At 39.9% G+C, this 25,441-nt stretch overlaps 1 protein-coding gene across 13 annotated transcripts in view; it reads left to right on the top strand.

The window, feature by feature from the left end:
* The window catches only part of LOC144930211 (uncharacterized), a 778,762-nt gene that overhangs the window by 243,469 nt on the left and 509,852 nt on the right, over positions 1 to 25,441 (top strand). For 10 of the 13 annotated variants that reach the window (XR_013635332.1, XR_013635331.1, XR_013635328.1 and 7 more), the window contains one exon: positions 9,150 to 9,333. The exons of 2 other annotated variants lie outside the window; for them this stretch is intronic. The gene's annotated coding sequence lies outside the window, so the exon portion shown is untranslated. Of the gene's footprint in view, positions 1 to 9,149; positions 9,334 to 25,058; positions 25,202 to 25,441 lie in introns of those variants that run through there. One more of the 13 variants, XR_013635335.1, reaches the window with a different exon arrangement.

Genomic DNA, 25,441 nt, shown 5'->3' with positions numbered 1-25,441 from the left:
CACCTATGGGGGCTGTGGGCAATGTGCCGTAATGTCAAATAGTTTTAAGTTTTGGGCAACTTTTTACTATGACTGCTCCTGAAGCCTGACAGTATTTATAAAATGCTCTATATGTGCTAGGTCTATAATCTCAGTGCAAAATACATTTAAGATTAATTTAGCTTTCTATAAATACTCTGAAATACTAGACCTTCATTTAGGAAACATGCAACAATCAAATTACACCCAGCCCCTGAGAGGTTATTTTAGCCAAACATTTGTTATTTTAAAATCTGCTGTGGGGGAATTTAATGTGCACGAAAGGTGCCAGAGACCGAAACTCTCAATTCACAGAAGAGCTGGACTGTTGTTGCCCCATGCTTTACTTTTCCTTACACCACCCACCTTGTGCCTTGTAGGGGCCACTTCACGGACAGATGCAGGCAGGATGTGGGAAAATTTATGCTTGTGGTGTTGCTGCTTGTCATATTATTTCTCTTCTGTGAAGCATGTTGGCAAATTTTAGCCTTCAGAAAATGGCCATTTTGAAGTAACTCTTAAGGCATTCATGGTTATACACAGAACCAGGAATCTATATGCATCTCAGTGACCCTCAGTGAGACTACTCACGTGAGAATGGTAAGGGTTTACAGGATGAGGCCCTAACATGCCTCAACCAATGCCATTTTTTATCCTGTTTTGTTCCTTGTATTTGCATTGCCTGCCCTCTTATGAGTTAGTAAATGCAACTAGCTCACATGAGTTGAGAGTTCTACAGGACCTTTTATTCATATACATGTGCCAGTGCTGACCACAATTACACTATAGCCGTGTGATCTCATTCAGCAGGGTGAGATCATTATCATGAAGTCACTGAGCTACACTTTCGTGTGGGCCCCACTACAGCATATTCAAAACATACGTACACTGATATAAGCCATTGCCACCTCCATGTGTAATTGTTGTGTCTTGATATGGTGACACATTAGAAATGAGTCTGTCGTTTTGTTTTTGATTATTCCCTCTTAAATTAATGGAAAAGATTTTCTGCACTGTCCCTTCAGGGGGAATGTCTTAATTTGTTTTGTTGCTGGATATTTTTCTTTCTGTGATATCAATTTACTTTGTGTACAGGTCCTGGAAAGAAGCCATAGGCTTATAAAGATTAAATAGTCACTATCTGGATGTTTTCAGCCCAACATTTTACTCTTTTTAATTCCATCTTTTAAAATAAAACCCCGTTTTATTTCCTAGTCTTTTGTTGTATCTTTAAAGTGTTACTGCCAAGAGAGCTGTTATAAGGGTCTGTACAGCCCTTGAAAATGTAAAGGAGAATCTCTGCTTTCATTTACAATAATAATAAAAAAAACTAGCCCTATTCCTCGGAAAGGCACAGTAGCTGTGAAAATGTCAACAAATAGAGACCCGCAGAAGTAGAAACAAGCAGCAGCGTTCTTCGGCAGTAGGAGACTAGGTACGCATAAAGAGATCTCCCCATACACATTATGTAAAATGAGTGGGTTAAATTTAGGGTGTATCTCAAACAATCTTCTCACTAGTCCTCCCCCAAATCCTTGGTCATCCCTCTGCATCAAAATGGTATGATCATGCTGGACAGGAATAAATTAGGACAATACAAATAATATTATGGTATTGCCAACCTCAAATGGTCAAACAATCACGAGACTGGCTTAAAAATCATGAAATTCTTACATAAGCATTTGTCTCCAGGAGCTGAGGCTTCAAGTTAATCAAAAATAATGAGATTTGCATTAAAATTTAGAGTTGTCAACACTATAATAAAAGAATGAGTGGGGGAGGAAGGAAAATTGTTTTGCAAGCCCATTCTAAAATGCTATGGCCAGTTCTGCTTTCTAGTATCATTAGAACCATATGTTTGTGACTTATGGGGACATATTCCCATGCACTTAGATGGACATGTGTTCAGAGTCAGAACTTAAGCCCCTGGATTCCTCATGAAAGAAACTAGTCTGTAAAAATGAATAAAGCAGACAGTGTCTGTGTGGCCAGTTCCTTGCAATCAAGGGAGAAAAAAGTCTTCCACTATTAACACACCTTTCTCATGATGGGAAGCGGGGGAAGGAAGAGACCCCTCTAAAAGGTGGAGAGGAAGAGAAGAGCCAGCCACTTCCAAATGTGGTAGAAAAATTGTGGTTGATGAGAATGAGATGTAGCATGCACAGTTTTTAGAAAGTTGCAGGGAGTGTTGAAAATTGTAATGTAGAGCTAGTTTCAACATAAACTCCGGAGCAACCAGTATCACTTCATAATGAACTACTTTCACATTGCCTGATCTGTTTTCACTTTTCCCAAGCCCTAAATATTTTGTACCTTTGCAATTCTTTTTTAAAAGCAATAATTTACTTAGTACTAGTTGAAAATGTGTGTGAAAACATAGACCTTCCCTCAGTAACTTTAAAAAAAAGGAAGAAGAAAAATCTTCTGTGGTTAAATAATTGCAGTCATTGTGTAGGAGTATTGTGAAGACTATATTTTTTTTTTTTGGTGGGAGGTGTAGGTTTAAAGGACAGAGGTTATGCTGATTAGCTATGCAGGATGCAGCTTTTTGCTTTGAAGCAACAATTTGTTCACAGAAACGCAAGTAAATGGGAAGGGAATAGCTGAGATTTATGGGAGAAGAGTCATTATTAATGTTCCAATTGGGATATTGGTTGTGGAGTGAGAAAACAACAAGCTTTCAGACTTGGTTTAAGGTCAGCCTCCCAAAATTCGTTTGACTCAGAAAGTAGAAATCTAAATGTTGTGGTAACAAAAATGCAGGACCTCTTTACATTCTTAAATATAATTTATGGGACAATGCACAATGGTCAAAGAATCCAGAAAGCCACATGATTTCTCTAAAACGTAATATGGTGCTAAACACAGTAGCAGAACAGGGAATGTGATTTAAAAATTGGACTAAAGTGATGCTAACAACGGGTTTCAGTCCCAAATTTTAGCTGCCTCCAAATAGTTATAATGTGATGATGAATGTCCCCAGGATGCTAAATGTCCACTACTTACTTAAAAACTAACCCTTTCTCCAAAAAGACAAAATACAAACTCTGTCATCTTAGTGTTTTGACATCTCATGTCAACTATGATTTCCTATATGTCATTGCTTTTCACTTTGTGGGTACTTTATTTTAAATTGGAGATTCTGTGAAATAACCCAAGAGAGTATATTCTTGCAGTATTTTCAACCTATATGCTACATTCCTTCATTTTATCTAAATGGCTATAATCCAGCATTGTATGACAAGAGAAGAATTTCACCCAATCACAGCCTAGAAGAATCTATCACTCTCTTCAGAAAGTGCACTGAAGTACTTATTGGACTTACCAGACCAATTTTTTTCCTCAGTAGGCATCTTATTGCCGACAGCGTTGCGTTTACATGCATGAAATTGGGTAATTGAATATTTACTACTAAGTTCATATCCAGTGTACATGGCTGCAACTTCTTTGAAGTAAGATGATTTGCACACGCTTGCATCATGTCTGAAACTGATCTGTTAACTTTTCAAAGGACATATGTTGCAGGAAATATTTAGGCTCCTATTTTGGGAAATTTAGTCTCCAATCACATCACAAGTTTTTCCACTCAGGACACTCTTTTGCTCAGTTATTTACTCACTTGACATCAAACAAATCTGCACTTTTAAAACCTAGCCTTGCTCGGTTACTTACTTATCCAAGCCACAAATTGTCCATATCCGCATTAGCAGAAAGTCATAAGGAAATGATGGTTCCAAATGGAATCCATGCAACTCCAAAAGGTGAAACAACAAGAAGGAAACAATGAGGATGTCTATATTTTTCTAATCCTGTTGTGTTATGAGAATGTTAGAATAAAGAGGACGTTAGAATATCATCCCTGGAAACTGCTTTTACAATTATCAAAGGCCTCAGCTTTGCTTCCGTGTTTAACGAGCTGTAAGACATTTATTGCCTCATATATTCTTCCGCCATAAACCTTCTCTCTTAAGTAAATCATTTTAGTATAAGGTTATAGATGACTCTAAAATGAAGGTTTTTTAAAATTTGTTTTGCTTAATAGCCAGATATATAGAAACTAATACATTAAGGGAAGGCAGCAACCTGAATTGCAGGATTTGTTTTTTCCCAATGAATAAGAGAAGGGTACTGTGAATAGTACATTGTACTGTACCAAAAAAAGCAGCTGACTGCTGTACCTTATCAGAGCTGGTCACCAGCAGGCATGGCCTATTATGAACTCAGATTTTTGCAGTCAACAAACAATTTTGGCTGACTCCTAGATATTTGTTCTTTCAGAGGCCCCTTTACCTACCTCTTTAAAACTCTGATTCAGCAAAATAACTTAAGCATGTGTTTAAAGTTAAGCACTTGCTTAAATTCTTTGCACAGTAGAGAAGGGATTACTACTAGTGTGCTTGAAGGTAAGCATGAATGTAAGTGCTTTGCTGAATAAGGACATTGAAGTATTAAAGTTCTTTAGAAGCTTTCAGAGAAGTTGCTTTTCCTGAAATACAGACCCATGCCACTTTCCAAGCTGAGTGTAACCTGGAATTCCATTAAACTTGTAGAGTTTCCCAGGAGAAACAGGAACTTTTTGTGTTGACTATTTATTGTATGTTATCCTTTTTGCTTGAGTCTCAAATACAACTGCTGTTCAATCAATGCAGGAAGAGTTGAACCAATCCCTCTTGTGTAAAAACATAACTTACCAAACAAAGTAATGTCCCATATAATTGTGGGGCATTCTGTAAAGTCTTCTAAACTCAAGGTCTCAAGCATCATCAGCGCTGGGTTCCTCAAAGAAACCCTAGTGGCTTGTTCAGATTTGGGTTTGTATTGTTGACATCAGTGTATTTGAAATGAAATGAAATATTTGTTAATAAAGTAAAAAGAAAAGGAGTACTTGTGGCACCTTAGAGACTAACCAATTTATTTGAGCATAATAATACAGTATGCATCCGATGAAGTGAGCTGTAGCTTACGAAAGCTTATGCTCAAAGAAATTGGTTAGTCTCTAAGGTGCCACAAGTACTCCTTTTCTTTTTGCGAATACAGACTAACACGGCTGTTACTCTGAAACCTGTTAATAAAGTGTTCTTATAACAGTGTAACTTATTTGTGAGAAAGAGAACAGAAGAAAGAATAGTGACCACAAAAAAGATCTCTTGACTTTAAGGGTATGTCTACACTGCAGTTAGACCCTGCAGTTGGCCCATGCCAGCTGACCCAAGCTCAGGCTCAGGGGCTATTTAATTGCGGTGCAGAGGTTCTGGCTCGGGCTGCAGCCTGAACTGTGAGACCCTCCCACCCTGCAGGGTCCTATAGCCCAAGCTCCAGCCTGATCCTGAATGTCTACACTGCAGTTAAACAGCCCTGCCGCCCAAGCCCTGTGAGCCTGAGTCAGCTGGTGCAGGCCAGCCACAGGTTTTTAATTACAGTGTAGATATACCTTAATACAGTGGTTCTCAAAACCGGTCCGCTGCTTGTTCAGAGAAAGCCCCTGGAGGGCTGGACCTGTTTGTTTACCTGCCATGTTCGCAGGTTTGGCCAATTGCGGCTCCCAGTGGCCGCGGTTCGCCGCTCCAGGCCAACGGGGGCTGCGGGAAGCGGCACGGGCCAAGGGATGTGCTGGCCACGCTTCCCGCAGCCCCCATTGGCTTGGAGCGGCGAACCACGGCCAGTGGGAGCCACGATCGGCAAAACCTGTGGACACGGCAGGTAAACAAACCGGTCTGGCCCACCAGGGGCTTTCCTTGAACAAGCGGCGGACCAGCTTTGAGAGCCACTGCCTTAATAGACATAACTGTACAAGGCTGTGTTTTATTGATTGCTTTTTGTGACAATATAAACAAAGAGTTGGTATTTTAAAGAATCAAAGACTGAATTTTAATTTTAACATTTTTATTCGAGAACATATGTAATTTCTGTGCCCTTATTTCCTAATGTATAATATCAATTAACACATACAAATGTCTCCATCTATTCTACCGATAAAACTCATGTGATTAACTCAAAAAAATGAATTGTGGTTAAAAAAGTTAATTGTGATTAATCAAAGTTTTAATCACACTGTTAAACAATAGAATGTCAATTGAAATTTATTGAATATTTTTGGATGTTTTCTACATTTTCAAATATATTGATTTCAATGACAACACAGAATACAAAGTGTACAAATATTTGCACTGCAAAAACGATAGACAAAAGAAATGGTATTTTTCAGTTCACCTCATACAAGTACTGTAGTGCAATCTCTTTATTGTGAAAGTGTAACTTACAAATGTAGATTTTTTTTGGTTACATAACTGCAATCAAAAACAAAACAATGTAAAACTTTAGCGCCTACAAGTCCACTCAATCCTACTTCTTGTTCAGCCAATCACTAAGATAAGCAAGTTTGTTTACATTCATAGGAGATATGCTGCCCGCTTCTTACTTACAATGTCACCTGAAAGTGAGAATAGGCATTCACATGGCACTTTTATAGCCAGCATTGCAAGGTATTTACGTGCCAGATATGCTAAACATTCATATGCCCCTTCATGATTTGGCCACCATTCCAGAGGACATGCTTCAATGCTGATGACACTCATTAAAAAAAATGTGTTAAATAATTTGTCACCGAACTTCTTGGGGGAGAATTGTATGTCTCCTTCTCTGTTTTACTCACATTCTGCCATATATTTCATGTTATAGCAGTCTCGGACGATGACTTATTCATTTTCAGAATACTCTCACTGCAGATTTGACAAAATGCAAAGAAGATACCAATGTGAGATTTCTAAAGATAGCTACAGCACTCCACCCAAGGTGTAAGAATCTGAAGTGCCTTCCAAAATCTGAGAGGGACGAGGTGGGAATTGCTTTCAGAAGTCTTAAAAGAGCAACACGCAGATGTGGAAACTACAGAACCCAAGCCACCAAAAAAGAAAATCATCCTTCTGTTGGTGGCATCTGACTCAGATTATGAAAATGAACATGCATTGGTCCATTCTGCTTTGGATCATTATCAAGCAGAACCCGTTATCAGCATGGACGCATGTCCTCTGGAATGGTGGTTGAAGCATGAAGGGACATATGAATCTTTAGCGCATCTGGCACACAAATACCTTGCAACGCTGGCTACAACAGTGCCATGTGAATGCCTCTTCTCACTTTCCGGTGACATTGTAAACAGGAAGTGGGCAGCATTATCTCCTGCAAATGTAAATAAACTTGTTTGTCTGAGCGACTGGCTGAACAAGAAGTAAGACTGAATGGACTTGTAGGCTCTAAAGTTTGATATTGTTTTGTTTTTGAATGCAGTTTTTTTTTTGTACATAATTCTATATTTGTAAGTTCAACTTTCATGATAAAGAGACTGCAATACAGTACTTGTATTAGGTGAATTGAAAAATACTATTTCTTTTGTTTTTTACAGTGTAAATGTTTGTAATAAAATAAAAATAAAGTGAGCACAGTACACTTTGTGTTCTGTGTTGTAATTGAAATCAATATATTTGAAAATGTAGAAAACATCCGCAAATATTTAAACAAATGGTATTTGATTATTTAATAGCATGATTAATCGTATGGTTAATCAGGATACATTTTTTAAATTGCGCGATTAATCACGACAATTTTTTTAATCGCACGAGAACCCGAATTAAAAGAAAAGCAACAAATATTTAAATATCTACTCGTTCAGTGATCCATATACACAGAACCACTATACAGCTTGCATGCTGGGGGCTAAGCACCTTGCCGTGAGTGCTGAACATGACATTTTCTGTAACAATGTATAAAATAATCATAGCTCATGCATCTTCTCTTCTATAATGATAGACTGTTGGTCTTCTCTTGCTCCCACTGAAGTCAGTGCAAAACTCCAGTTGACTACAATAAGTGCAGACTCAAGTCCTAAATAATTTAACATTATTTTCTATAAATGTTATTAATTAGTTAATGTTTGTAAAGAGCTGAGTAAGTACTGAGTGTTTTAGTCTCACTCTTATTTACTTATGTTAGAGATGAGAGTGAAACAAAAACACCTGAACTTTGCAGAAGTTCGGACCCAGATCTGAACTTGGCCACTAGCCAAAGTTTAATGATCCAGCTCAGACACCTATATCTGAACACATGCTGAGCTTTAAAGAAGATTGAATCTAGATCAAAACTTAGCAGCTATCTCTCCAAATATTTTGCTAGTGACATCAGAATGTGTGTGAGCTGCAAAAGCTTGCAGTGTGCAAGGTTATATTCCGTGCTCATGTATAGAATATAAATAGCTCCTGTTTTTATAAATTTAAAAAATGTCGCCTGAATGTTATCAAAGTGTGTGTGTTGGCAGTAGGGAATTAGGTTCTTTGATCTCATTTCTAAGTAGAGTATGCACAGTGATCTTTTGCCTGTTTTAATCCAGTCAATAGTGCAGAACTATTTTTGGACCCATGATATAGTTAGTTAAAGTTGTGTATGGGGGGAGGGGGGAAATAAGCTATGCATAATACATAATGAAACTATTTAAATAATTACTTATGATAATTCCCATGTACAGCAGCAACAGATATAAGTCTTGATATGCTGTCACATCTATTTTCTGCTTTTGGCATATTATATAAATAGGTAAAAGCTAAAAATGAAAACATTTTAACCTGATATATAGATATATATTTTAAAACTGCTAACGTGGAACAGTGTCATCTAAGGAAAGGATTCAAGCTCCATTTTCACAGTTTGTCGCCAGGATCCCTTAGTGTTTTACACAGGCTTTCTTTTTTAAATCTTTTCTGCTTTGTATCCAGTAGTCCTTCAGTTTGCGCATAGAGATGACTCATCTTCACTGCCTTTTACTGTCTCATGCTGAGTGAACACGGGGCAGAAAAACTGCTTTTCCCCCATCCCCTGTAGTTAAAGTGCCTGTGGAAATAGACTCATTTTGATAAAGCAAGTTAGCCATTTTCTGTCTGCTTCCCTCCTTGAGTAAATGTCCTTCAAATGGCTGAGAAAAGTGCCACCTGATGCTGACTGGGATGAAACTGAAGTGTTTACTGCTCCAGCAGTCTGTTGTCTGAGACTTTGAGGGAGTGGGGTGGAGACAAACCACAGTACAGAAGAAAGCGGTGTGTCTAGGGGTGTTAAATAACCATTGCTTTTAATTTTTTTTATAGGTGATGTCTTCATTCTGCTATTGAACATGGTAAAGGGCCTCTATCCGCAAGCTGGCATTACGATACCATTATTGGTCTCTGAAGCAGCAGCATTAGTTACACTGTGATGGGCAACCTAGAAATACCAAGAGCAGCAAGCAGCATGCCACATCTTCATTTTTAGCTCTTTTCCATACTCTGCTCTGTAAGTACAGTATGCCAGTGTTGTGCCTGCCAGTTGGAGTTCTCAAATTGCTTAATTAGGTGTTATGTATTAGGGTAGTACAGTGTACATATTTAAATAGCTGGCTGCTTCAGGGAAGCATATTTGCCATTTGACATGACATCAAATAATTTTTTGCTGTATGAAACTTTGCGGATGGCTAAGATAAGCAAGAAGGCTACTTTTATGTGTTTTGATTTACTAGTCCCCACAGTAATGTTATATGAAATTCAGCAGAATTTTGTATGATCATTAGGGAAATCAATATTTTTCCTACAGTAAATCACAGGTATGCGGTAAACAACATGAGGGCTATAATTGACAGGTAGCACCTGATAGATAGAATTCATTATCTTGCCAGTCTGGCTAACAAGAAAGTTAGCACATGCATTATTTACTTTCCAAATATATTCCTTAAAACCTGTAATAGGCTTAGAGGTGTCTCCAAATGTTAAAGCTAGAGGGGTGTGTCTAGTTTAAATGATTTTATATATGCAGGTGTAGTTTCCAGCTTTAAGAAAAAAATAACTGCGACCTAATTGCATTTACTTGTGCTGAATCAAACACTTCTTGGGACAGATTTAGCTGATCAACAATTTCTGGTCTGTTGAAGGGAAATGTGAGTGAGTGACTGTCATTACCTTGATGCTGATTACTGGAATTGACCAACTTAATAGCAATTTCCTAACCTTGTTTATAAAACTGACCTCCCGAACCTGACTCTGTGATTTAGAAGGGAAGAGAGCCAGGCCACTTAAAGTGTCAGTGCTGAAAACACTACATCATCTGCATGATGTTCTGATTCAGGGAAAGAAGATGATGACTCAGAGGTATCAATTCCATCTCTAGTCCAGAGAAATTTGCGTAAGGAGGGAAAATATCATTTTTGGCACTTAGTCAAGAAAAAAATGTTTTGTTTTTTTTTCTTTCTTAATTTGGGACTTAAGGAAACTGGGCTGTAGCCCAGTGCAACCTCAGGATAAGAAATATGCTATATTAGCTGGCATTTGCAACAGTTCTCCCTATGAATTCTTAAATGATGTGCTGCCAGATTTTCTCTCTTACTCGCACACACAACTAAGAAATGTGCTATTGGCTAAAAGCACAAGGCTAAGGGTTTTGCAAGATCATTACTGGTTTGTTTGTTTTTATTTGTTATTAATGGAGAGACCAGAAATGTGAGAGTCCAATCATGTATATTAGTTTGCTTCCCAGTAAGAAAAAAACCTCTCTTAGACTTAGGGCTCTGGTTGAACTTTGACCCTGAGTCATTGGCTGTGTTCAGCTCACAGCACTGCTGCTTTCTAGGCCCACATTTGTTTTCCCATATGAAAAATATCACAGTGCCAGCTACCTCTATGTCCATAAAGTAAACTCAAAGTATTAAATATGAAAATGATCAAGATCTTCACAAGAGTCAAACTTTGTACTCCATTCACCTCCTCCACACACCCAAAACCCCCCCAATAAAAAATTAAAATAAAAGCAAAACACAGAAAACCATGTTTTCCGCCTAAACATAAAAATAAACAGTAAATAAAACAGGAGTTTGTGAGGGTCAATGACTCTCTACAAATTAGTTCAATTTAAATGGTCACTCTCCCTGTCTCTCAATTGGGTCAAAACCCCCTGTCAATATGCTTCCCTCCCTGCTTTGACTCAAATTCTTCTGACATTATCCTAAACCTCGCTTTAAATCTCTTGGGGCCACATCAGTTCGCTGTCTGCTCTCCACTAGGCTCCTCTAGATTTCCTGATTTTCCCTCACACTTTTATCTTTGCTGCTGCTCCAAGCTTGCTTCTTGCATTGGAACACACTTTCAACCTGTGCTGCATTTTTAGTCACCAGTTGTGCTACTGTCTCAGGCCACTCCTTTTGGGCCCTTGTTTTAATTCTTTCTGGGCCTCAGTGCAACTGTCAAGATGCTCTCTGTGGTCTCTCCCACATCTTAACTCATCTGGCCCCTCTGGGCTTCTCTTAAAATGCATCTAATTTCACCTGATTAATTGTTTCAAGTTTCCTGCTGTTCTGATCCTATCTGACAGCTGCTTGGTGTCATCATGTCTTTATTCTTTACCACATCTTTAGCTGTTGGGTATTCATCAGTAATATTGCCTTCAAAATGCACTGAATTTGCTGGTACCTTGTTTACATTTTCTCCATGACCTGTGCAGTTCTAGACATTCACTTCTGGTGTTGCGTTCTTTGTAGTGTTGTAAAGGCAAACAAGTCTGATATTATAGCCAGACTGCCTGCCTGCCTGCCACCTGTGCTGCCTTTTTGCCTCTCTCCTTTTCCACTTTGACTAGCAGATGCTACCACAATCCCTGTCCTAGATTCCATTCTAATTTCATAGTCTTTTCATTCTCCCTGTCTCTCCTCCCCTCTCCCTGGTTGATGCTTCATCAGTGTTTGGGCTGCCAAAGCACTCTTTAAACCTGCATATAATTCTGTTTTGAGCTTGGAAACTCTGCTCAATGGTCCTTTCAGTTCTCCACCTTCCTTTTGTTTTTTGTCTTCAATGAATTGAAATAGACATGGAAGGGGAAGGGCTCGGTCTAGACTTACAAAGCAATTTCCCCTTCCCGAAAGGGCAGAGCACATTTCCTTCCAAAACAACCTGGCTAGGAAGTCACAAATTTCTTGTCAGTGCTGCTTTTTTTTCTCCCTAAAAGCTGTTGAGTCAAAACATGACTATCAAGGCTGACCCAAAGGGACATGAGCGAGGGTATGAGAGTGTTTCCCTTCATTCTTCCTTAAAACCAACAGAATGGGGAAAAGAGAGATCTGGGGGAGCATTCGTATTGTGAAGGTTAAAAGGTAATGGGAAAGCAAATAATCTTGGCACCCCTCTACAGAGAGTCTGGTTCATGGACTGATCTTGCACTCAAAATGCCATGCAGGGGTTTATTCTGACCAAATAGTATAAATATTACAATGACTGCAAGGAGGGGGAAAGCTGAACAAATAGGAGGCTAGTAAGCATGCAGGCAAGGCTGATGAGTTGCAAAGACTTTTCCTTAGCAGGAAAGTGTTAGTTTGTGGTTTTTACTTTAACCTCTCTGATGTTCCTCTCACTCAAGGATAAGATACGTTTTCTTATTGCTTCTCTAAATGCAGTTGTGTTTGTTAACTTACTTAATTGTAGTGTTGTGTCCTGTCAGGGATTTTAATTTCAAGGCACCCACTCTTACCTGGCTTCTCCCCTGCTCCGGGTATCACCTTTGTTAAAAAGAATCACATTGTACATGAAAAATAAAGAAAAAAATAACATGGAAGTTACCGAGTGTCTCCCCTCACATGTTTCAGAGATCCTCTCTGCTTTGATATTTCAAAGATATTAAAGTCAATCTGAGTGGAAGTGGGGAGAGGTTTTAAAAAGGAAAAAAACTTATGGTTGAGATCTAATATCTACTCAGATGCCCCTCTCCCCCTTCATTATTTAGGTTTGCTATTTCAGTGGTGAAATTTCTGGCTTGGTCAGAACCTTGCAAGACTGAGTGGGGAGGTGAACTGGAGTGTGGCTGGATGCTGGCTGACTATTACGTTTTGAAATAACTGCTGATTCACAGATTCACATTTTGCATTCACTGGAAAAATGAGGGTGTCTGGATCTGTGGGTCTGAAACCGATCATTAGAGTGGAGTATCTGAATAGTTGGTTACCATATCCTAGTCTGAAGCAGCCTGTATCGGTGTGTGGTGCGTAATTGAAATATCACCACATCCTACAGCAATAGTTCATGACTACTATCGGTAGTCAATGTGCTTTACAAATATTAATTAAGCTCACAACCCCCCTGTGAGTTAGGTAAACATCATCCCCATTTAGTAGAAGAACAAACGGAGCGTCCTCCCTTTTGCTTTATTCCAGCAGTGACAGTTCATCAGTCACAAAGGCAATGGGGCCCAAGGGCTTGCCTGTTTTCCAAACCCTTTGATTAGAATTCCAAACTACAGACCTTTTTATTATGAGATTCTACACAGGCGTGCAATTTATAGCATTGTTGAGCATGCATTCCTTTTGGGCGCTTTCAGTTGCATCTTCTGCTGCTATTGCAGCATTTGGTTATTTCATATGGGACAAGTATCAAAGCCAAATGTTCTTATGTGTTTAGCAGACTAGGTGTTGGACTAGTAGTGAGTATGTTGTCTCTCTTGTTTCTTGTTTCCAAGAAGGCTAAGGTGCTCAGCAGATGGATCAAATTCTTGCAAGTGGGACTGATCCTAGTCCAGTTTCATGGTTGTTGAGGCTTTTGATGCACCAAATCAATATTTATGCACTTTGACAATAGCTAGTAACTGCCGCAGTGGGTTTCTATTAGTCACCTTTGCGGATACCAGCCCATGAAAAAAATAAGTCAGCATTTTAATTTTTCAAGTGGGTGAACATCATTCATTCCTATCTTGTCTGATGATACATTTACAGTGCCAGGTAAAAAAATATGATTTACCTGGCACAAATTTTAATTTGGGACTTTTTTGCACCCTGGGGTCTGATGTTGCAGGAAGCAGGACAAAGCCACAGAAAAGTACAAGTGTCCTTTCAAAGGCAAGATGAGAGGCAATGCAACATTGAATTTCTGTTGCTCAAATCTGTACATTGCTACTAGTAGTTATTGGATTAATCAGGAAGACCCAAATGGATGGAAATATAGGGGTGATTGTTTTTAACTAATATACTAATAAGCTATTTTTTTGCTCTCTGTGGTCTAGCAGCTAGGACAATGCAGTTACAGTTAAGAACCCTGGGTCATATTTACAGCTTTGCCAATAACCTGCTATATGACCTTTATCTCCCTTTTTCCCTTTATCTCACTATTTCTCAGTTTTCCCGTCTGTTAAATTGAGATGGTACTTAATCTCTGCTGTATAAAGCTGTTTGAGATCTACAGATGCAAAATGCTATGTTAGCTAAATATTATCATAGTTGTTAAACAGTTGTTACTATTATTATTATTTTCTCTAACATTGAACTTCACTTCCGTTTTCTCTTTCATCTATCTATTCATGGGCATTTCACACCAATGCTGATCATTATTCAACAGAGATGGATTCAAGATCATGGATAATATGAGGCATGGAAAGCCAATTATTTTTATTACTTCACCCAGGAAAGTTCAGTCCAGATTCAGCCTCTGGTTTGAAGTTTTAGAATCCTTGGCTTTGCTGCTGACATTTAAAATCATGTTACCTTTCATATATCTTCTCCCAGATGTATGTAGCGTTCATATCGTGCTATGTTAATTCCTTTGTGGATAGATCATGGCACATAATGTTTTCGAGCAGTGGTCTTTTGAGGACAAGGTATTTCACCAGGAATTAAGTATAATGGTTTCCCACTAACAATCAACAAACAAAAGTTGAAGTTCTGTCATACTTTGTAAAACAAGACTTGTGGGTTTGGATGTAGTGTAACTTCCACATCTAAAGATCAGTATGTTTTATGCCTCACTGAAGTCAGCGTGAGGAAAAATAGATGGAAAGAGCTACATTTCTTAGCTTCAGAATTGCATCTACAATAACCTGCTTCATAACCCTTGCCAAATATTTACTGGCAGACTGCTGATGCAAGTGAAAGTTAAATAATTCTGTTTCTTCCAGGTGTATTAGTGTGGGTAAATGTGGTTCAGGATTTTAAGTCTCTACACAGCAAATACTTCATGTGGCAAAGATTAAAAAAACAAAAAACCAAAGACTGTGAATGCCACACATTGTTGGGTGCCCAACTTGCTACACCAACTTGCATTTCAAAAATGCTGAGCAACTATCCTCTGATGATCAGGTCCCTTTGAACTGTCTCATGTGGGACAGCCAAAATTAACTGGTCACTTTATCAAATCTTGATCTATATCTCTAGCTGTAGTTCCAAGAAAATTCCCCAAATTAAGAAAAATTACAAAAATCTTATAATTCCATACACAAGGTTTCCATAGTGCTTTAATATACCTTGGAGAGTCTATTATACACACATTATTATTATTATTTATTATTATCATTATTTAGCACCGGATTGTATAGTTTGTACACAGAACTGTGCTGAAGATGTGGGGAGCTTGGGTAAAAATTGTTGCTCGCTCATTTCAGAGGTCCCCTTTTCTGGTGAGCTCTCTAACCAGATGTCCCTCTCCTTAGGAGATTCCTCCCTGTGTTCTGGGGCTTCCTCTCTGAGCCCTCATAACCCTTTATAAGGCCCAGGTGTTCCTTAACTAATTAACTCCCACCCGGCCACCTAGGTAATTAACTCTTCACAGTTGGCTCTGGGTTGTCTCGTTCTCCTTGGCGGAGCCAGTCACAGGTAGGCTAGTCCCTGACTTCCTTGAAAGGGCCTGCTCCCAGGATAAGGACATAGCACCTAGCACTCTTACTGCTGCCTCCCTTTCCCTTTGTGTGATTTGTAGCCCAGGGATGATGGAAAGTAGCAGTGCCTATGTACCTCTCTTGTATGTGGTTCTGGCACAGTGGGTGCAGTTGGAGTGCGATTGGATCTGGAGTGAGCGTTCAGATCTATCTCTGTTCTGCTCACATCTCTCTCTTTCAGGCTCTTTTTTCAAAATTACACGTGACCAAAGTTTCAGCACATTTCTGTGAGTGAATGCCAAAGTTTCTGGGAGACTTCTATCCACAGCCTTCTTTGAACAGCCTTTGTTCACACCTTTCACCTCAGCCACAAGCTGCTGTGTTGACTCAGTTCCTTCCAGTACTGTAACTTTATTAAAAGGAACCATACTCAATTGGGTAACTATGTAGCTATGTACAACATGGATAGAGTTGGGAGTTAGGTGACTTACTTACATATACATATTATTTTGGGGCAGCACAATCATTTTCTTTTAAACAAGTGTAGCGAATAATTTGCCCTCACAAAACTGGATTTGGAGCAGATGGAATCACACATGAGTTGCCAAGGACTGAAGGTGTTTCTGGAGGTGAAAGAAGGCTTATGCAGGAGGAATTCTTTCTTTCTGAAGTTCCAGGAGCTCACCTTTTTAAAATAATAAACAGAGTATTCCCATGGTATTTAAGAGTAATTTACTGGAAATGTTTCATGTGAGCATGGTGACATTCATTAGCCCTTGAACAGGAGACCATAAAGATGTTCCTGCCTTCTAAAAGAGAGAGGGTGTACGTATAATACTGGACTGTTGAGTGGTCTGCTGCCTTTTGGGATACGAGTGAACCAGTTTTTTTGTAAAATCATACTAGCTCAAGAGCTTCCTTTTGGATGTTTAGCCAAACAGACCATTGGAAACTTTAGAAGTTTGCTCATCTCTAGTTTCCAGATGCTCCCCCACTGCACCAGCCCAAACTTAAACACACATTTTGTTGTTGTTGTTCAGGATTGTTGTTCAGGTTTTCTGTGGTAGCATGGACTCAAATTAAATTGCTGGGTTAAATTAATAATATTTTGTGCAAAGCACTAGCTGTCGAGGGTGCTAACAAATCTTGTAAAGGTAACAGGCCAGCCTCATCCCTAATGTAAATCCATTTACATCAGTGATGTTCCATCAGGAATGGAGTTAGCTCTTCGTTGTTTTTATGCCCATGGTGTTTTCATCTATGATTTATTTGCTTCACTAGTTAGACAAAAGAAAAGGAGTACTTGTGGCACCTTAGAGACTAACCAATTTATTAGAGCATAAGCTTTCGTGAGCTACAGCTCACTTCATCAGATGCATATCGTGGATACTGCAGCAGACTTTATATATACACAGAGAATATGAACCAATACCTCCTCCCACCCCACTGTCCTGCTGGTAATAGCATATCTAAAGTGATCATCAGGTGGGCCATTTCCAGCACAAATCCAGGTTTTCTCACCCTCCACCCCCCCCCACAAATTCACTCTCCTGCTGGTGATAGCTGTAGCTCACGAAAGCTTATGCTCTAATAAATTGGTTAGTCTCTAAGGTGCCACAAGTACTCCTTTTCTTTTTGCGAATACAGACTAACACGGCTGTTACTCTGAAACTAGTTAGAAAGATGCTTCCTCCTTTTTGCTTGTTTCCTACTTTTAAGGTCATGTATTTTTATATCTGTCTGTTTGTCTGTGTGGGTGGGCATGTGAGAGTCTCCGTCTCTCTTCTCCTTATGTAATGTCAGATGGAAGTTTAGAACAGTACACTGCAGAAAGCCAACCCACATCCTTCACCCACACAGCCTGCAAAGCAGTTACACCGACATCAATCAGGGAAAACCCTCAGACTACATGCACCGTTGGAGCAGGTGCATGAGGGTTCATGGCTTCATCATGTGACTGTCAGACTGCAGTGTATCACCTACTGCTGTCTGTTACTTTATTTATATACCACAGGCCTATTTACCTACATAGCAAATGAAATACATGATATAAAACTTGCAGACACTCTTGAGTTCAAATTATACTATTCTTCTCTTCACATATGTGGAAGAATGTTCTTTCAGTGCATTGCTGTGGACGCATCAAGAAAAAAAGCTGCCTAGCACCATTGGCTTAAGAGCAAGTTTTGCGGAGGGGGAAAGCAAATCCTAAAATACATAAAGGGGGCAGAGGGCAAATGTCACAGACAGAGGAAAGCCATATGCAAACTAAGCCGAGAGTCTGAGAGATACAAAGAGCAGATATTATACTTGGGAGAAAAGATTGTGCAAATGATGTTATACCAATGACAGTAAAAAGTGAGTAATGCTTTCTGGAATCATCAAAGAGTTTCTGAATTTAATTCTTTGGGTACTAGAATTTCTGCCACAGAATGGATGTGAATGACTTTTTTAATTATTGTGAATAATATAGACTGACTACTGCTGCTGTGTTAGTTTACATTCAGCCTTTTCTATTTAAAGCTGATAATGCACTCTGTTCTTTCCTTTTAATGACCAAAGTAAATTACTGCCTGAGCTCTGGGTCTGATCAGCCAGTGTGAGAAAATATTTAGCAGACCAAGATTTCTAAAACGATGCTTGAATGAATGTGGAGCAGTGACATGCTCTCAGTGCTACGTCTGGAAACTTCTCTTTGTAAACTGGAATGAAGAGACAATGAATATTTCTAAGTCACAAAATAAGAAGAATCCAGAATGAACATATTTTTGTGATTTGGAATTTGTGACATATGAACACTAAGCTGTATAAAAATTAACTTAATGAAATAAATATAGATTCTCCCTCACAAAATGGAGCAACTGGCTTTTCCCAATTCTACCTGCTCTGGAATATGTTGTGCTGAAGACTGTGAGCCCAACTTTGTTCAGTTACACTGATGTAAATCTGGAGTAATTCCATTGACTTCATTTGGTTCCATGGAAGTCAGTGGAGTTCCTCTGTACTTACATGAGTATGTATGGGAGAAGAATTTGGCTCTGTATCTGTTGCTATCATTTTATATGGGATATTAATATATAATCATCTTCCCAAATATATATAAGGGGTAAACATGGGAACAAATTGTGCATGGCACATGTTCAGGTGTACAGTGAGGAGAAAAATCCAAGGAACCCTTAGGCACTGGATCCCTGGAGTGCAAGATGTGTTCCAGACTAGTGTTGCTAGTGATCCGAGGTAGATAGCTATCACAGTGTGGGGCCAGAGCCATGGCTTTGTCACCCTTCTCCATATTGACTGGGCTTGGAGGGGGGCATGTGCTGCACTCCCTGAAAGGGTGGCGCAACAGCAGCCCTCCATAGGAGCTGTGGGAGGTATTGTGCCTGCCTGTAGCACGCTGCCTCCCAGTGCTCCTGGGACAGGATGCATCTGTCCCACCCTTCAAGGTGCAGTTGAGCCCTTTCCTTTTTCCTCTGTCCCTAGTTGCTGTGACTGGCTGCTATATCTGCTGCTGCTGTTGCTTTGCAAAACAGAGCTGAAGGAGTAAAGGGCGTGTGCTAAGCAAATAAGAGAAAACTTTCTTTTTTTAAAGAAGTACAATGCCCAGTGATTTTTCTTGCATTTAAACTGGAGGGTGCGAGTTGTAAAATAGTGGCCAGGTAGGGTACATCAGTAATCGCTGCATAAACTTTGACTAGAAGAAAGAAGACAAATCCCAATCCCTTAAAAATAAATAAATGTAAGATACCATTTAGTATCCTGAATTGGTATATAGATGGAGATGTAAAAAATGGACAGTGTACATTTTTAAACAAAATAGTTGAAAAACAGTTTGCCTTTTATTGATCTGCCAAGCCAAGGTATTCTTGGTTCTGTGTTTTGCTTGTTACAGGCGGTAAAGTAGCAAGAGCCTAGAGCAGAGTAAGAAAAGAAGCTTGTGCTCTACTTTGTGTTTCTTGTCATATGTTTTCAGCTGCAGAAGAGAAACTCAAGACCCTGAACTTTGAAAACCTTGAAATTAAAGTTTTTCATGTTTAGGGCCACAAATACAGGATATTCTGGTGATGATCACTTTTTCTGAAGTGTCTGGAACTGGCCACTCTTGAAGACAGAATGCCAAACTAGTTGAACCACTGGTCTGATTCAGTTTGGCAATTCCTATGTTTTTATGTTTTCGAGTAACTCGGTGTCTTCATTTTTCATACGCCAAAGCCACATTCACTGCAGTAACCATGTAGAAAGAGCAGAAGGTGCATTCCAAATGTTTATGATAACTTTCCACAAGTGCTGTTCTCTGGGCTCAAGCAGTTCTCAACATAGGAGAATAGCCATGTGGTGGTCACACAGGGTCACAGTGTGATTGGCTTTAACAGGTCTGTTTTGCTACTTTATCATACAATTTAGGTATGTCTCCTAATCAGGTTTTCCACACAATTAGGGTGGAACTGGCTGGTTCAGATGGCAGGAAGAGCTAAAAAATGAGAAGAAGAAGATTTGTTAGGGTTGATAGTGTTAATGAAAATATGAAAGGAAAGCCACATTTGGAGGGGAAAGTGTGACCTGACAAATATGACCCCCTGGAATTCCCCTAGATTTCTAATGTTGAAATCAAAGCTGGTTTTAATGTGCACCAGGTGTCATCAGGGTGTTTTGATTCCCTTCAAGCGAGGGAATGAGCCTTACAGTTTCAGCATCTGCACATCTGTGAATATCAGTGACAGGGTGTATTCTTGTTTAGATCATAACCCATGAGGTTCAAAGGGCATGAACAATTTAATAATTGATCCTGTTAGGTGCACTGGAGATTGGCAACCACAAAACTATGCTCTGCTTTGCACAGGCTGTGGTCTTTTCATTTTCTCTCTTCCTCCCCTTTCCAGTGCCCATCCCTTGCACTGACATGCTTAATCCCATCTTAACTGTCTCAGTAGCCAGACAGAACAATAAGAAAGCCAGGAAGATGGCAGCAAAGCCGGAATTTTAAAATTATATAGCAAAAAACTAAAAATGGATATTATCAAAAACATTCATTATTGATATTCAAACAGTATGTTTAAAATAGATGTGTTGTGATAAAACTAGGTATTTTGTAAATTTAGATTACAGTTAAATCCTGTGGAAGGACAGGATGCCATCATCAGATGAATGGTTCTTTGACGCCAGTCTTGCCATTTGTCTCTCTGTTTCTAATCTTTCTGCTGCAGGTTGGGAAGACTGTGGCAAGGTGGCTCTGATATCATCTCTAGAGACCTCCAGATTTCCTTGGTTTCTCTCACTCTTGCTTTCAGCCTGGGTCTTGCATGAGACTGCACTAGTTTTTTTGGTGGTTGAGCTCATCCTGTGAAAGAAAGATCAGGTGTGCTTGTACTTTTGGCTCTGCCAAAAGACTTAGTTGTTGTTGACCAGAAGGGTTTTGACCTGTTTGTGGACCTGTTGCCTTATTTTCTTTCTCTGAGAGAGCCCAGGATGTGAGAGGCTGCTCGTGGAAATAGTGTAATGAATTAGTGAGATCATTATGAAGAAAACATACATCTGTTTCTCTTTATTATATCAAATTCTGACAGATCTTTGCTTTCAAAGAACTTGGCCTAAATCGTAGATTAGATGAGACCAAGTTAGCTGGAGTCCTGCCTAGATAAGATATAAGTGATGCTTGTAAGTTGAAACTATGGCAGGGTGGCCCCCTGTAACCAGGCATTAGTCCTTTCGCGGGAGGGGGTGACATTTGCAGACCAGGATGTCTGTAATAGGGACACAGTCCCTTTAAGGTAGGAGGTTTTTTTAATTTTAGTCATCAGCTGGAGCATATGATTGATGGTTCAAGAGACTAGGAATATGACTCTCTGAGTGGACAATATAAGAAGTAGCTGGAGCTCAGCATGAAGGAAATTAGATTTGCAAAAACCTGGGCCAAGTTCTCCAGACAGGAAGCCTGGAGCATAGCCGAAAGAGGGCCTGGAGGAGTGGAGAAGTGTCCAGTCTGGGAAAGTCTGTAAAGAAGCCTCGAACTGAGCAGGCCATGAAGGAAGTGATGCAGAGAAAAAGTGATACAATCATGTCAAGTGAATTGGGCACTTACTGACTATATAGGGTTCCTGGACCAGAACCCAGAAGAGAAGGGGGCCTGAGTTCTTATATAGTGACATCTGGAAGTGGTGGACATAAACCCCTAAATTCAGGGGAAGAAAACTAATTGAGACCTAAAAGAGAGACTACAGAGTTGGAGAGCCTAAAGAAGGCTGGGGAAGAACTTTCTAGAGCCCAGATTGGGGCCTAAAGACACTTTTAAGCCCATGGGAAGGTCTGTACAGAAAAAGTATGGGAGGAAGATTGTTTAGTTGTTTCTCTCACTGGAACTACAGCAGCCTATATAGTATAGATCCTAGGTCTCTGAAAGACGTCTTCTCTCTGTTCATCAGTGTGGAAATGCCAGCTTTTAGGTACTTGTGCTAACATTCAGTAATTTAACTCTGTGGCCCAGTACAATTTCATGGAGAACTCTTGATACTGGATTTCAGCTCAACAGGGATCCAGCAGAGTCAGGGTTGTTTTGGTGGCCGTCGTCGTCTTCATCATCTTCATCATCAAAACTTCATGGCATGGTGTGAACCTAGCTGGCTTTTACCTGTGGATGTGGGTGTTTAGTTTATTTTGTAAGTGTTTCTTAATTAGATTGGACAGCATGATTTATGTAGTGTTTGGGAGGTGAGGTATTGTACTTGCACTCAGAGATCTTTGTACTGGGAGCATTTTATTGATTAACAAATAACAACACACTGAAGCATACTGCCGTATCTTAATGCCTAGGATTCCAAGACTGACATTAGAGAAATAAAGTGTGTGTGTGTGTGTGTGTTAATAATTATAATTATTATCAGTAATTGTTATGGCACGATTTATCCCAATGTCCCTTTGATCTTTCAAGCAGACACCTTGTTACTCTGTAATTCAGTTTCAGAGGCTGGTTGCCCACAGACAGCTGACAGGAGCCATCAGGCAAAGATCAGCAAAGAGCATAACACTAAAATTTATTTTTATCAGTTTAAATACAACATAACAATGTGTATGCTTTTGAGGCTTAATATACAACTGTAAAGTAGCTTTGAAAAATTGTCATGAAAACTTATCAACCTAGGTACAATGTCTATTCATCTGCACTTTTCTATAATGACAGTTGATCGTGGAAAAGAACTCGAGTGGTACTTTAACTGACCATCAAAATACGACTTGCTGAGGGTGAGGGGTGTGTGGGATTTGGCAAGGCTACAGGAAGGTATCCAATGACTATGGACTCTGTGGCTGATCATCCAGTCATTACTGATGTTGATCACGTGTTGATTGAAAAGTAGAATCTCAAACAGCCTTTCAAATCAGTTGTTAAAGCCAAAAAAAAAAAAAAAAAAAAAGAAGGATTGAGGGATTTGAATTCATTCAAGTTTTGCTAGTGGAGAAATTGGGTTCAGACTTGGATTGCTGGCATATGGTTACATTTCATGAAATACCATCATTAATTGCGGTTAAAGGGAGCCTTGAACTTGATGGTAAATCTCATGTTGCCAAGTTTGATAGCTTGCCTTTAGACTGAGTTTAGAGACCTTGTTAGAATAAACAGACTTCAATTTCTTGTAAAATGTAGATCTTGTTCATTGAACTGAATTATTTTAAAGATCCTACAATTGTTAGAGGTAGTTTAGTAGACTGGATAATAAAGCCTGAAGGAGTGTGTACTCAAGTTTGTTTGAATGGATGAGAACAACTGGTCCCTCCTGCAAATACTATTGGAATGATTTTTTTCATTTAAGTCACTTGTCATGCATTTGGAAAGCAGTAAGTAATATCCTAATAGTACTAAAAGCCTCCCCAAGCTGTCTTCAGCAGCAGTTTTTGAAAAGTTCATGGGCTGTTGCGGGATAATAGAAGAGAAGGAACTTTGGGTAAGGCTCTTTCAATATGCAAGGCTAAAAGGGCTTTCTGCTACATTGCCATTCCCTATTTTTAACCATCAGCTTCACTTCTCAAAAACATACAATTCTGAATGTTTCATTTAAAGAAAAATATTTCCGAGAGACATTTCAGGCAAAGGGAAATACCTTTTCCCTCTAGGGTGAAAACTAGAAGAAATAATTGTTGTTAAGTTTTTGCCCTAGTTTAGTATCTATTATCATTACCTGTGCTATTAAAAATAAACAAATATTTTGAAATCTTGCCCTCTGCCCACAGCTATCTTATGTACCAATCTGATTGATAAGTGAAATGAGTGAATCCTCTGTGTTTGAATGAATGAATGAATGAGTGAATATGGATGTGCTTACATTTACAAGTATCATAGTTGGCATTCTGTGCATATTTTGCTTTTGAGTCTTTGATTCTACTGTCCTTGCAAATCACTATACGGTTGCAAATTAACCCATAAGATGATAGACATTAATTTATGGCACTAAGTTCATGAATTAAAGTACTATGCCAGTAGATTTCCATATACATTTTCCTGGGTGGCAGAGTTAGTAAGAATACCACACGTGCTACAACAGGTTATATTTGCATAATCAATTATTTGCTGTACTACATTTAAAAATGTCTGTGATCATTTTCTGTTCACATTTCAAATAGCTGGTGTAAAAGCAAACACCACAATGCACAGCTATTTCTCCTGCTATCCCACTGTAGTGAGGTGGCATGGCCTCCCTCAGAGGTGGACGCGGAGGGAACGCTGCAAGTCGCCTGGTGGGTGGAACCAGGAGGGCCACGCTCTGCAGTGGCGGGACAGAGAGAGGAAGTATAAAAGGCTGGCCCAGCAGCTCTGTCAAAAGGGAGCTGCAGAAGGAGACAGACGCTTCTTCCCTGCTGCTGGAGTGGGATGCCAAGGAGAACTGCTGCTGCCTAGAAGACCAGCCTGAGCTTCCAGAGAGCCCTGCCACTCCCGACGCTGAGGAGCTGCTACCGCTACCCTTGGCAGAGTATCCCGGGGAGACTGAGGATGACCCCTGGATGCAGGTACACCCGAGGGGGAGAATAGGAAGCAGGAGTCAGGGAGTCAGACTACTGTCTGACTGTGGTGCCGCCGGAAACACGGTCAGCGTGTTGCGGGTGGAATCCCAGCTGACTCAGAGGCAGACCACTTTGCTAGTGTTTGGGGCCCTGGCCTGGGATATGGAGTTGGGCAGGCCTGCGTCCCCCCTGCCATCCCACCCCTGGGGTGGCAGTATTCCCCCTTCTTAGGCCAAAAGGCCTGCGCTTCTCGGGCATCCCTACTGGAGCCCCAGCAACAGTACTTGGCGCTCGCCCCCTGCTGGAGCCCCTAGACTGGGCGGATAAACTGCTACAGCTCTGCCTAACTGCAGGCCAGAGCCTTGACTGCTTTCTGCCCCGCCATGCTGGAAGGCCGGGGCCCATTGAGAACCGCAGATTCTCCCCTTGTTTTTTCTTCATTTGGGAGAATACTCTAGCAGACCAAACTGCGAGGAGGCGGATGCGGAGGGATGGTCACGCCAGCTTACACCCACCAATCAGGAATGAAATCTAAAATGCCTGAAAGTGTTAATTTATTTTGGTAAGTTTCAAACGTACTGTTAATAGGCTTTATCCCAGTGCTCATTTGGACACTTGTTCATGTCCCCACACACAAGTGCCAAGAATCTGTTTCATGAATGCTGATACCATTCACGCATGAACAAGAAAATGCTGGGCTAACCTGTCATTAAACTCTTAAAGCTGGAACATGTGTTTATTCTGGTATAGCTGCCTATGGCATGTAATATTAGGACATAATGTAATGGGGATGTGTCGGATG

The sequence above is a fragment of the Lepidochelys kempii genome, chromosome 2 (genome assembly GCF_965140285.1).
Source record: "Lepidochelys kempii isolate rLepKem1 chromosome 2, rLepKem1.hap1, whole genome shotgun sequence".
Lineage (NCBI taxonomy): Eukaryota > Metazoa > Chordata > Testudines > Cheloniidae > Lepidochelys > Lepidochelys kempii.
Note: the sequence above shows the minus strand (reverse complement) of the source record. Positions and strands in the feature narration are given on the sequence as shown.